Here is a 13,096-nt window from a genome sequence, read left to right as displayed (position 1 = left end):
TCATGTCCATCGAGTCGGTGATGTCATCCAACCGTCTCATCCTCTGTCGTCCCCTTCTCCTCCTGCCCCTATTCCCTCCCAGCATGAGAGTCTTTTACAATGAGTCAACTCTTCGCATGAGGTGGCCAAAGTATTGGAGTTTCAGCTTCAGCATCAGTCCTTCCAATGAGCACCCAGGACTGATCTCCTTTAGAATGGACTGGTTGGATCTCCTTGCAGTCCAAGGGACACGAGAGTCTTCTCCAACACCACAGTTCAAAAGCATCAATTCTTCGGCGCTCAGCCTTCTTCACAGTCCAACTCTCACATCCATACATGACCACTGGAAAAACCATACCCTTGACTAGATGGACCTTTGTTGGCAAAGTAATGTCTCTGCTTTTTAATATGCTGTCTAGGTTGGTCATAACTTTCCTTCCAAGGAGTAAGCATCTTTTAATTTCATGGCTGCAGTCACCATCTGCAGTGATTTTGGAGCCCCCCAAAATAAAGTCTGACACTGTTTCCACTGTTTCCCCATCTATTTGCCATGATGTGATGCCATGATCTTAGTTTGCTGAATGTTGAGCTTTAAGCTTTAAGCCAATGCTGAATGTTGAGCTTTAAGCCAACATTTTCACTCTCCTCTTTCACTTTCATCAAGAGGCTCTTTAGTCCCTCTTCACTTTCTGCCATAAGGGTGCTGTCATCTGCATATCTGAGGTTATTGATATTTCTCCTGGCAATCTTGATTCCAGCTTGTGCTTCCTCCAGCCCAGCGTTTCTCATGATGTATTCTGCATAGAGGTTAAATAAGCAGGTTGACAATATACAGTCTTGACGTACTCCTTTTCCTATTTGGAACCAACCAGTCTGTTGATCCATGTCCGGTTCTAACTGTTGCTTCATCCACAGAGCTACATGCAAATTCTTTGGACATTTTGGAGAAGATTCTTCTAAAAAGTTACTCCCTCAATGGCATTACATACTTGGGATTTAACCAGCAACAACTACAAAAATCAGAAAGTTCTTTCAACATATATTAATATATCACATACTAAGCTCTAAACACCACTAGGCCATTCATTCAGTTCAGTATGTTGCTCAGTCGTGTCCGATAGTTTGTGACCCCATGGACTGCAGCACACCAGGCTTCCTTGTCCATCACCAATTCCCGGAGCTTCTTCAGACTCATGTTCATTGAGTCGGTGATGCCATTTAACCATCTCAATCTCTGTCGTTCCCTTCTCCTTCTGGCCTCAATCTTTCCCAGCATCAGAGTCTTTTCCAATGAGTCAGCTCTTTACATCAGGTGGTCAAAGTATTGGAGTTTCTGAAGGGTTAATAGGGTAGCAGAGATGTGCCTGCAAACGGGTCTCTCTGCTCGGGCTGAACGTCCTTGCAAACGAGGCGTTCTGCCAAAGAGTCTGGACACAGCCTTGAGTTTAATGGTCCCTTGAAAACGAGGGAGCATTCCCTTCTTGTGATAAGAAGGAGAAGAGGGCTTTGGACAGACTCTGCAGCAGAAAGGGATTTCACTCCCCTTTGCTGTACGATAACATGTATGCACCTGTACTGTACTGAAAAGGCTTATTCATGCAGTCTGGAATTCTGCCTAGGGGGCTTTTATAATCATAAACCGCAATTAGTTCTGCACAGTTCTGTTCCTCCGGCCGGAGTGTGTATTGTCTGTCTCTTGTGTGTCTCGTGTTTTGTCTTTGTGTCATTTCGCTCACAACATTTGGCGCCCAACGTGGGGCTCAAGTGAAACCGAAAGGGTGAGTAACCCCGGGGTGATTTTAAATCCATAGCAGGGGAACTTTCGGGAAAATCATGGGGAATTCCTCACCCTAGCAGGGGAACTTTCAGAAAATCATGGGGAATTCCTCATCATCATTACAGACACAATACATGGAGTTAGTCAAAGGACTTCTCCACTCCATAGGCATTAAAGCCTCGACTCGTCGATTGAGTGAGCTCTTTCGCTTGGTGGAGCAATATTGTCATTGGTTTCAATATCAAACTAAGTTACAGTTAAACTTGAAGGAATGGAAAATAATGCAAAAGGAATTGAGAAAGCAACATCAGAAGGGTAATGAGATCCCTTTGAAGTTATGGACTTTGTGTAGTGCTATAACACAGGCTTTGACCTTGCTCTCTACTGATAATGAAACTACATCTAATGCTTCAAGGAGGGGAGAAATAATTTATGAGGATGTGTCAGACGCTGGTGGGGCTTCTGCATCACCTGAAGGCAAGGATACAAATGAGCCTCCTCCTGTAAATGGTGAAATATCTGATAGTTCGGAATCAGATTCGGAGGCTTCATCGGTTTTGTCAGAGGAGGGCAAAGGGATTAAAGAAATGACCCATCTATTCCAGGAGTGGTGGAAATCCTGTAAGGAGGAGAGGAAATCTGCGCCTTCTGCTCCTCCTTGTGCTTCTCTTTTCCCCACTGCGGTTGGTCGGCCCAATGTGGGCAGGGAACATCGTCGGTTCTCCTTTCCTTTGTCTATGCTTCATGATGATGATTTGTCTGCTCCCCCTGGTGGGTTTATCAATCCTCCACAATTATTTCCCATCCAGAGACAGCAAAATGACAGTGTGATAAATGTTCAATACACTCCTTTGGAATATAAATTTTTTAAAGATCTTAAAGCTGCAGTAGCGCAGTATGGTCCTCAATCTCCCTTTGTTTTGGCTATGCTGGAATCATTGGGAAGAGGCAAATTGATCATTCCATTAGATTGGGAATCTATTGCCCAAGCTGTCTTGGAGGTTTCTCAATGGTTGCAACTTCGTAGCTGGTGGGAAGAAGATGCTAGAAAGCAGGCTCAGATTAATGAGGGACAGAATCCCCCTGGTCCTCTCGAGGAGAAGCTAATGGGAGAGGGCCCTTATCGGGCTTTAAGAGAACAGGCTCAGTACTCTGATCAGGACTTACAACAAGTCTGCCAGGTCTTTTTACGAGCATGGCACTGTGTGGTGCCTACTGGCCACGCCCAGCCCTCCTTTGTTAAAACAATGCAAGGCCCCAATGAGCCATATACTGATTTTCTAGCAAGATTGAGGGTAGCTGTGGAACGGGCTGTAGGGAGGGATGAGATTTCAGAGATATTATTACAAACTTTAGCATTTGAAAATGCAAATCCTGAATGCAAGCCTATACTAGGACCTTTAAAGGGACAGGGTGCATGTATAGCTGAATATATCAGAGCCTACTTGGGAGTAGGAGGAGCTGAGCATCAGGCTAATGTCTTTGCTACAGCCTTGGCCAAACCTATGAGACCACAAAAGGGAGGTAACTGCTTCCATTGTGGAAAACCTGGTCATATGAAAAGAGAGTGTCGGAAATTAAAAGCTGATCAAGGTGCAATTCCTAGACAGATCTCTTGCTGGGAAGAATAAGACCCCTCCTGGACTTTGCTGGGTTTCATTGGACTAATGAATGCAGATCTAAAACAGACAAAATGGGCAACCCGATACTGGGAAACTATCCTGCCGGCCTAAGTCCTTGGGGCCCAGGAACAATTCCAGGGACTTCTCCTCCTTGCCCTCCTGCCATCCCACCTGCCCCAACCCTGTTCCCTCCCAGCAACCATTACGAGTCAATGCCCCATTAAAAGGACCTCAGATGATGATTTTGGACTTATGGCCTGCTACTTCAGGGAGTGCTGCTGCTGATTTGCCACTAGCTGATAATATTCTTTTGTCACCAGGGGGAGGCATTTATAAATTAAAAACAAATGTATTTGGACCACTGCCTAAGGGCACTTTTGGCTTGATATTAGGCCATAGCAGTGCAGCTTTGAGAGGTTTAACCAAATTCCTGGGGTAATAGACTCTGACTATGTTGGGGAAATTTTAATTATGGTCCCTACTTCTACCACGCTTTCATTGTTAGCTGGGGGACGTATTGCTCAAATACTTCTCCTACCTTATCACCCCTTTTTGGCTCTTCCTAATGAACGGACAGGAGGATTTGAAAGTACTGGGCGACATATATTTTGGGAAATGCTTATCAAAGATTCTCGCCCTGTTCTCTCCTTGGTTATACAAGGAAATGACTTTGAGGGACTAGCAGACACAGGGGCGGATGTTTCAGTCATTTCTTCTCAACAATGGCCCCAAGATTGGGAAAAAGAAAAAAGCCCTTTAATGCTGATGGGATTGGGCTCCATTGCAGATGTCTGGAAGAGTACCCATCCCTTGCAATGTCAATTCCATAATGGAGGATCAGTGTTTGTTACCTTTTATATTGTAAATATACCTATTAATATATGGGGAAGAGATCTTCTCTCTCCTTCGGGGGCTTCTGTAACCATTCCATTGGAAAACAAGTAGCCACTGCTCAAATTCCTCGAGCACTCCCATTAAAATGGTTAACTAATACTCCAAAATGGGTTGAGCAGTGGCCATTACCACAAATGAAGCTCGAGGCGTTCGAACAATTAGCACAAGAACAACTCCAACTTGGTCATATAGAGCCCTCTACCTCCCCCTGGAATTCTCCTGTTTTTGTTATAAAAAAGAAATCTGAAAAATGGAGAATGTTAACTGATTTACGAGAAGTTAATAAATGTATTGAACCTATGGGAGCATTACAATTGGGACTCCCCTCTCCAGCTCTTATTCCTCAGAATTGGTCCTTAATGGTGCTAGATCTTAAAGACTGTTTTTTTACCATCCCCCTACAATTGCAAGATAGAGATAAATTTGCTTTTACAGTTCCTGTTCTTAATCATGCTCAGCCTGTTAAGCATTATCAATGGACAGTCTTACCACAAGGAATGATAAATAGTCCTACCTTATGCCAAGAATTCGTAGCTCGCTCTTTACAATCCCTCCATCGAGTATACCCCAATTATATTCTATATCATTATATGGATGATCTCCTATTAGCAGCTCCTAGTATTGCTGAACGTGATGAATTCTTTTTAAAAGTACAGGAGGCTTTAAGACTATACAATTTGCAAATAGCCCTGGAAAAAATTCAAAAGGACTTTCCTATTTCATATTTAGGGACAATATTGGAACAACATAGAATAAGGCCCCAAAAGTTGCAAATTAGAAGAGACCATCTCAAAACCTTTAATGATTTTCAAAAGTTATTGGGAGATATTAATTGGCTATGCCTGGTACTTGGGATTCCTACTTATCAATTACAACATTTGTTTTCTACTTTAGAAGGAGATACAGCTCTGGATAGCCCCCGGACCTTAACCCCATTGGCTTTACAGGAACTTCAATTTGTTGAGCAACGACTAAATGATGGCTTTTTTTACTTACTTACATGCGTCTCAACCTATTTCATTTATAATATTTCATACCCCTTATTCTCCATCTGGTGTAATTGCTCAAGAAAAAGGATTAATAGAATGGGTTTTCTTACCTAACAGTTTTTCCAAAAAATTGACTACACATATGGATAAATTAGCTCACTTTTTATCTCAATACCATATAACTCATACTTTTGGTATTCCTTATAATAGTCAAGGGCAAGCTATCATTGAAAGAGCTAATCATACCTTGCATGATTATCTTGAAAAAATAAAAGAGGAGAAACAAGAGAGATTCATGAAACCTAAAGACATTCTGAATAAAACCTTACTTACCCTAAATTTTTTGAATATTTGGAGCAAGGGAAATCTATCAGCAGCAGAGTTGCATTTTCAAGGGAAAGAAGAGGATAAAAAGATCTTGAATACACCTATTTGGTATAAAGATAAAGAGAAAGGTTGGATCCCAGCATCATTAATATATTTGGGATTAGGGTATGCTTTCATTTCTGTTAATAATTACAGGTTTTGGACCCCAGCAAGATTGATCAAAATCAACAATGGCTGATCCCTTTGTTCAAAAATTCAAAGAGCTTACTATGCAGAGAAGCTTTACTTTCCATACAAGGGAAGCAACACCTCCTACTTGGGGTCAAATGAAGAGGTTGACCCAGGAAGCAGAGAAGATGTTAATGAAGGTGGGGCAACCTCTGAATCCTACCAATCTTTTGCTTGCCATGATGGCAGTGGTGACATGTCAGGTAATCGGTGTATCGGCAAGTAATCATACATATTGGGCATATATACCTAATCCCCCATTAGTAAGAGCAGTTTCCTGGGGGAAACCAGAAGTGCAGGTATGTGCTTATGAGACTGCCTTCTTTCCCCGGCCAGCTTGCAGGGGAATAGAACAACTATCTCATCATAAACAACAATATAATGTTAGTAATTTGACCATTGTCATGGAAGGTATTCCCTTGTGCATAGGAGGGCACCCCTTTTGTCTGTGCACCAAGGAACATTCTCATCATCCATATAATTCATGGGGGGTAAAGTACAATAATTACCATTTTGCTACTTTTACTGTGCTTGTTTCCACCAGGGGCTTTAACAGCTCGACAGAACTGATAGACATTCATAACGGAAAACTCATGTCGCTATATCCTGTTAACTTTTTTGCTCCTTCTCTAGAATCTTTGGAGTGGGAACGTTGCCGAGGTCATCGACCCTTTAAAGTCATGAATTATTCTGGGGGCATCATTGTAGATTGGAGTCCAGATCATGGGCAATTCTTAGAAAAATGGTCAAATAAATCTCTTCGGTGGCATCGTGCAAATAGCACTTTGATGGGTAATGGTAATGAAACAGCTAAATGGCAGCAATTTGCACTTGTCCCTCCTCAATTACAATTGCAAGGATATCCGCATATTCAAGGAGATATTTGGAAACTATGGGCAGTTTCTGGTAATCTCACTATCTGGTCAGGAAACTATACTTTGGACAGTGGTGACTCTTCGGGTCCATTCCATGTTAATTTACATGTTAATAAATCTTATTCCGCAATGGCATGTGTAAAATATCCTTTTGCATTGTTATATGGGAATTGGACCTGGAATGATACTGTGTGGTCTGTGTCATGTGACTATTGTAATCTAACTCAATGTGTAAATCAGTCTTGGTGGGAAGAATTTGAAAGACGAGACTATAACTCCAATTTCTCGTTAGTAATTGTTAAGGCTCAGACAGAGGTACGGTTACCTATAAATCTGAATCGGCCGTGGTCAGATTCTTTTGCTGTTTCTCATCTAGTAACCGCTGTACAGACTTTGCTACACCGATCTCGAGGTATGCTCAGTGTGGTCATTGCTTCGATTCTAGCAGTCGCGTCAGTAACTGCAACAGCGGTGGTAGCAGGTCTTGCATTACACCAAGGAATTCAAACAGCTGATTTTATTCAGGACTGGCATAAAGACTCTCATTTGTTATGTCAACAACAGCGAGATTTGGATGCACAACTTGCTACCAACGTGCTCAATCTTCAACACACCGTTTCCTGGCTTGGAGATCAATTGGCTGTTTTATCTACACGAAGTGTGTTGAAATGTGATTGGAATTCTTCTCTGTTTTGTATAACACCTGTATCGTTTAACATGAGTGAAGGATGGGATAAAGTAAAACGATCCTTGACTGGGCATCAAAATCTCACTACGGAGATTATGGACCTGGAACGACAAATTTTGTCTACTTTTAGCAGGACTTTACCTGACATTACGGGGTCTGATTTGCTGAAAAGTCTTCAAGAGGGAATGAATAACTTAAATCCATTAGGGCATGTATCCTCACTAATTGGGACTACCTTTGGGAACACTGTGTTTATATTACTTTTATGTTGTGTTGCTTTTCTAGTCTTCCGGCGGTGGCGGAAAGGGAAACAACTAAAGTGCGAAGCAGAGAAGATACAGACCATGCTACAATTTATAAAAGCAAATGAAAAAGGGGGAGATGAAGGGTTATTAGGGTAGCAGAGATGTGCCTGCAAACGGGTCTCTCTGCTCGGGCTGAACGTCCTTGCAAACGAGGCGTTCTGCCAGAGTCTGGACACAGCCTTGAGTTTAATGGTCCCTTGAAAATGAGCGAGCACTCCTTTATTGTGATAAGAAGGAGAAGAGGGCTTTGGACAGACTCTGCAGCAGAAAGGGATTTCACTCCCCTTTGCTGTACGATAACATGTATGCACCTGTACTGTACTGAAAAGGCTTATTCATGCAGTCTGGAATTCTGCCTAGGGGGCTTTTATAATCATAAACCGCAATTAGTTTTGCACAGTTCTGTTCCTCCGACCGGAGTGTGTATTGGCTGTCTCTTGTGTGTCTCGTGTTTTGTCTTTGTGTCATTTTGCTCGCAACAAGTTTCAGCTTCAACATCAGTCCTTCCAATGAACACCCAGGACTGATCTCCTTTAGCATGGACTGGTTGGATCTGCTTGCAGTACAAGGGACTCTCAAGAGTCTTCTTCAACACCACAGTTCAAAAGCATCAATTCTTCTGCATTCAGCTTTCTTTATAGTCCAACTCTCACATCCATACATGACCACTGGAAAAACCATAGCTTTGACTAGACAGACCTTTGTTGGCAAAATAATGTCTCTGCCTTTTAATATGCTGTTTAGGTTGGTCATAGCATTTCTTCCAAGCAGCAAGCATCTTTTAATTTCATGGCTGCAGTCATGATCTGCAGTGATTTTGGAGCCCGAGAAAATAAAGTCTGTCACTGTTACCATTGTTTCCCCATTTATTTGCTATGAAATGATGGGAGCAGATCCCATGATCTTAGTTTTTTGAATGTTGAGTTTTAAGCCAGACTTTTCACTCTCCTCTTTCACTTTCATCAAGAGGCTGCTTAGTTCTTTGCTTTCTGCCATAAGGGTGGTGTCATCTGCATATCTGAGGTTATTGATATTTCTCCCGGCAATCTTGATTCCAGCATGTGTTTCATCCAGCCTGGCATTTTGCATGATGTACTCTGCATAGAAGTTAAATAAGCAGGATGACAATACACAGTCTTGATGTACCCCTTTCCCAATTTGGAACCAGCCCATTGTTCCATGTCTGGTTCTAACTGCTGCTTCTTGACCTGCATACATGTTTCTCATGAGGCAGGTCAGGTAGTCTGGTATTTCCATCTCTTCAACAATTTTTCACAGTTTGTTGCAATCCACACAGTCAAAGGCTTGGTGTACTCAATAAAGTAGAAGTATATGTTTTTCTGGAACTCTCTTGCTTTTTCTATGATCTAATGGATGTTGGCAATTTGCTCTCTGGTTCCTCTGCCTTTTGTAAAACCAGCCTGTACATCTTCTCAGTTCACATACTGTTGAAGCCTGGCTTGGAGAATTTTGAGCATTACTTTGCTAGCATTTGAGATGACTGCAATTGTGTGGTAGTTTGAATAATTGTTGGCATTGTCTTTCTTTGGGATTGGAATCAAAACTGACTTCTTCCAGTCCTGTGACCACTGCTGAGTTTTCCAAATTTGCTGGTACATTGAGTGCAGTACTTTCACAGCATCATCTTTTAAGATATGAAATAGTTCCACTGGAATTTCATCATCTCCACTAGCTTTGTTTGTAGTGACGCTTCCTATGTCCCACTTGACTTCACATTCCAGGATGTCTGGCTCTAGGTGAGTGATCACATAATCATGATTATCTGGGTCATGAAGATCTTTTTGGTATAGTTCTTCTGTGTATTCTTGCCACTTCTTCTTAGAATCTTCTGCTTCTGTTAGGTCCATACCATTTCTGTCCTTTATTGTGCCCATTGTGCATAAAATATTCCCTTGGTCTCTCTAATTTTTTTGATGCGATCTCTATTCTTTCCCATTCTATTGTTTTTCTCTATTTCTTTGCATTGATCACTGAAGGCTTTCTGATCTCTCCTTGTTATTCTTTGGAACTCTGCATTCAAATGGGTATATGTTTCCTTTTTTCCTTAGCCTTTAGCTTCTCTTCTTTCCTCAGCTATTCGTAGGGCCTCCTCAGACAACCATTTTGTCTTTTTGCATTTCTTTTACTTGGGGATGGTCTTGATTACTTCCTCCTGTATGATGTCACAAACCTCCGTTCATAGTTCTTCAGGCACTCTGTCTATCAGATCTAATTCCTTGAATCTATTTCTCACTTCCATTATATAATTGTAAGGGATTTGATTTAGGTCATACATGAATGGTCTAATAGTTTTCCCTACTTTCTTCAATTTAAGTCTGAATTTGGCAATAAAGAGTTCATGATCTGAGCCACAGTCAGCTCCTGGTCTTGTTTTTGCTGACTGTATAGAGCTTCTCCATCTTTGGCTGCAAAGAATATAATCAGTCTGGTTTTGGTATTGACCATCTGGTGATGTCCATGTGTAGAATCTTCTCTTGGGTTATTGGAAGAGGGTATTTGCTATGACCAGTGCGTTCTCTTGGTCTTTTCCCTGCTTCATTCTGTATTCCAAGGCCAAATTTGCCTGTTACTCCAGGTATCTCTTGACTTCCTGCTTTTGCATTTCAGCCCCCTATGATGAAAAGGACATCTTTTTGGCATGTTAGTCCTAGGAGGTCTTGTAGGTCTTCATAAAACCGTTGGCTTCAGCTTCTTCAGTGTTAGTGGTTGGGGCATGGACTTGGATTACTGTGATATTGAATGGTTTGCCTTGGAAATGAACAGAGATCATTCTGTCATTTTTGAAACTACACCCAAATACTGCATTTCATACTCTTTTGTTGACTATGAGGGTTCTCTATTTCTCCTAAGGGATTCTTGCCCACAGTAGTAGATATAATGGTCATCTGAATTAAATTCACATATTTCCTCCATTTTAGTTCACTGGTTCCTAAAATGTTCACTCTTGCCATCTCCTCTTTGACCACTTCCAATTTACCTTGATTCATGTACCTAACATTCCATGTTCCTATGCAATATTGTTCTTTACAGCATCAGACTATTTCCATCACCACTCACATCCACAACTGGGTGTTGTTTTCACTTTGGCTCTGTCTCTTCCTTCTTTCTGGAGTTATTTTTCTACTTTTCTCCAGTACCATATTGGGCACCTACTGACCTGTAGAGTTCATCTTTCAATGTCATATCTTTTGGCCTTTTCATACTGTTCATGGCATTCTCAAGGCAAGAATACTGAAGTGGTTTGCCATTCCCTTCTCCGGTGGACCACATTTTGTCAGAAGTCTCCATCGTGACCTGTCTATCTTGGGTGGCCCTACATGGCATGGCTCATGGTTTTATTGAGTTAGATAAGGCTGTGGTCCATGTGATCAGTTTGATTCATTTTCTGTGACTGTCATTTTCATTCTGTCTGTCCTCTGAGGGATAAGGATAAGAAGCTTATGGAACCTTCCTGATGGGAGAGACTGACTGTGGGGAAATCTGGGTCTTGTTCTGATGGAAAGGGGCATGCTCGGTAAATCCTTAATCCAATTTTCTGTTGATGGACTGGGCTGTGTTTCCTCCCTGTTGTTTGACCTAAGACAAAACTGTAGTGGAGGTAATGAAGATCATGGCGACCTCCTTCAAAAGGTCTTGGGCATGTACTGTTGTATTCAGTGCCCCGACCCTGCAACAGGCCACTATCCACCCATAGCTCAACCAGAATCTTGGACCTTCATGGGCAAGTCTGGGTCAGTCTCTTGTGGGGTAGGGTCCTTTCTCCTGGGTCCTGGTGTGCACAAGGTTTTGTTTGTGCCCTCCAAGAGTCTATTTCCCCATCCTGTGTACGTTCTGTAATCAAATCCCACTGGCCTCCAAAATCAAATGGCTTGGGGGTTCTCAGCCCCTTGGTCAGATCCCCAGGTTGGGAAATCTGTTGTGGATCCTAGAATTTTCTTAACAGTGCAATAATTTATTTGGTATAATTGTTCTGCACTTTCTGGGTCATCTGCTCAGCAACTCTATGGCAGGGTTACTGGCGACCTCCTCCAAGAGGGCTTATGCCACATGCTGTGTGACCCAGGTATGCTGCACCCAGAGCCCCTGCCCCTGTGGCAGGCCACTGCTGACCCATACCTCTGCAGAAGACACTCAAACACTCAACAGCAGGTCTGGCTCAGTCTCTCTGGGCTCACAAGATTTTGTTTGAGCCCTCCAAGCATCTCTGGCGAGTATGGGATTTGATTCTAAATGTAATTATGCCCCTCCTACCATCTTGCTGGGGCTTCTTCTTTGCCCATGGAGATGGAATGTCTTTTTTTGGTGGGATCCAACATTCTCCTGTGGATGGTTGTTCAGCAGTGAGTTATAATTTTGGAGTTTTCACAGGAGAAGATGAGTTCATGTCCTTCTACTCTGCCATCTTGTGGGTCACAGTGGTCCCATCAAGGGCTCAGAATAAGCCCTTGGAGGTGGAACAGCTATCTTTAGTTCCAGCACACAGCTGACTAGGTAGGGGCAGAAGCCTTTTAAGGCCATTCATGTATGACTTAAATCAAATCCCTTATGATTATACAGTAGAAGTGACAAATAGAGTCAAAGGATTAGATCTGATAGACAGAGTGCCTGAAGAAATGTGGAGGAAGGTAACACTGTACAAGAAGTGGTGACCAAAAACATCCCCCAAGAAAAAGAAATGCAAAAAGGCAAATTGGCTGTCTGAGGAGGCCTTACAAATAGCTGAGAAAAGAGGAGAAATGAAAGGCAAAGGAGAAAGGGAAAGATATACCCATCTGAATGCAGAGTCCCAAAGAATAGCAAGGAGCGATAAGAAAGCCTTCCTCAGTGATAGATTCAAAGAAATAGAAAGCAATAGAATGGGAAAAACTAGAGATCTCTTCAAGAAAATTAGAGATACCAAGGGAGCATTTCATGCAAAGATGGGTACTCATGCAAAGACGGGTACATGGAAAGATGGGGACAGAAAGAGTATGAACCTAACAGAAGCAAAAGAGATTAAGAATAGGTGGCAAGAATACACAGAAGAACTACACAAAAAAAGCTCTTAATGACTCAGACAACCACAATGGTGTGATTACTCACCTTGAGCCAGACATCCTGGAGTGTGAAGTCAAGTGGGCCTTAGGAAGCATTACTATGAACAAAGCTAGTGGAGGTGATGGAACTCCAGCTGAGCCACTTCAAATCCTAAAAGATGATGCTGTGAAAGTACTGCACTCAATACACCAGCAAATTTGGAAAACTCAGCAGTGTCCACAGGACTGGAAAAGGTCAGTTTTAATTCCAATCCCAAAGAAGGGCAATGATAAAGAATGTTTAAACTACCACACAATTATATCCATTTCACATGCTCAAAATCCTTCAAGCTAGGGTTCAACAGTACATTAACTG

Source organism: Capricornis sumatraensis, chromosome 2 (genome assembly GCF_032405125.1).
Source record: "Capricornis sumatraensis isolate serow.1 chromosome 2, serow.2, whole genome shotgun sequence".
NCBI classification, from domain to species: domain Eukaryota; kingdom Metazoa; phylum Chordata; class Mammalia; order Artiodactyla; family Bovidae; genus Capricornis; species Capricornis sumatraensis.
The sequence above is the reverse complement of the archived record's forward strand: the minus strand, read 5'-3'. Positions refer to the sequence as shown.